Genomic DNA, 1,578 nt, shown 5'->3' on the forward strand with positions numbered 1-1,578 from the left:
GCAATGGTAAATGAGAGTGTTTCCTTAATTTCTCTTTCAGATTTTTCATCATTAGTGTATAGGAATGCAAGAGATTTCTGTGCATTAATTTTGTATCCTGCTACTTTATGAAATTCATTGATCAGCTCTAGTAGTTTTCTGGTAGCATCATAGGACTCTCTATATATAGTATCATGTTGTCTGCAAACAGTGACAGCTTTACTTCTTTTCCAATTTGTGTTCCTTTTATTTCTTTTTCTTCTCTGATTGCTGTGGCTAAAACTTCCAACACTATGTTGAATAATAGTGGTGAGAGTGGACAGCCTTGTCTTGTTCCTGATCTTAGAGGAAATGGTTTCAGTTTTTCACCATTGAGAACGACACTGGCTGTGGGTTTGTTGTATATGGCCTTTATTATGTTGAGGTAAGTTCCCTGTACACCTACTTTCTGGAGGGTTTTTATCATAAATGGAACACACTGTAATTTAATTTGCAGTTCCTTAAATGCAAATGATATTGGGTAACTTTTTATGTGTTGATTAGTCATCTTCTTTGAAAACGTGTGCAAATCTATTAAAATCCATTTTCATTTTTCAATTGGTTTATTAGTCTTTCTATTGTTGAGTTGTAAGAGTTCTTTATGTACTCTGGTACTAAACATTTATTTAATTTTCAAATATTTCCTCCCATTCTGTGGATTGTCTTTTTGTTTCTTGATAGTATCCTCTGACACACAGAAATCTTAAATTTTGGTGAAGTCCGGATTATTTTTCCTTGGTTACTTTCACTTTTGGTGTTATAGCTAAGAAACCATTGCCCAATTCAAGGTCATAAAGATTCAGACCTGTTATCATCTAAGAATTTTATGGTTTTAGTTCATACATTTAGTTTATTAAGTAAATAAATCTGTACATAGAAATCCTAGAGTAAAAGGTAATTTTTCTCTTTTTCTACCTTTTTGCAATTTCAAACATGTCTTTAATGACAATGATTATAGTGAAAACTCCAAATATATAATATAAAAATCCAGTGATATAGAATTATTTGGGTAGTGGAAATACCTAGACTAAACTATAAAAAGGACTATACATCCTTTTTGAGAGTTTTATTGCATGTTTGTTTTTACAATGCTCAAAATAAAGTTGTTGTATTTGATGTCAAATTGACACTAGTTAATTATATATATATATTTTGCAATTTCTAATGCTAAGTATCTCCTGTAGCCTTCATTTATATAGTTTAGGTTTAAATCATTTCTATTTTCTACTTATTAGGTTTTTTTTGCCAGATAGGTTTTCAGTTTCTTTTTTATTCTTCATTGAACCTTATTCATGCTATATATTACCATAGAGAATCCTTACATAGCTCAATAGTTAATATATGTTGTTTAAAAAAGTTTATGAGGGCTTCCCTGGTGGCACAGTGGTTGGGAGTCCGCCTGCCGATTTAGGGGACACGGGTTCGTGCCCCGGTCCGGGAAGGTCCCACATGCCGTGGAGTGGCTGGGTCTGTGAGCCATGGCCACTGAGCCTGTGCGTCCAGAGCCTGTGCTCCACAACGGGAGAGGCCACAACAGTGAGAGGCCCGCGTACTGCAAAA

Source organism: Lipotes vexillifer, unplaced genomic scaffold (genome assembly GCF_000442215.2).
Source record: "Lipotes vexillifer unplaced genomic scaffold, Lipotes_vexillifer_v1.1 scaffold564, whole genome shotgun sequence".
Taxonomy (NCBI): domain Eukaryota; kingdom Metazoa; phylum Chordata; class Mammalia; order Artiodactyla; family Lipotidae; genus Lipotes; species Lipotes vexillifer.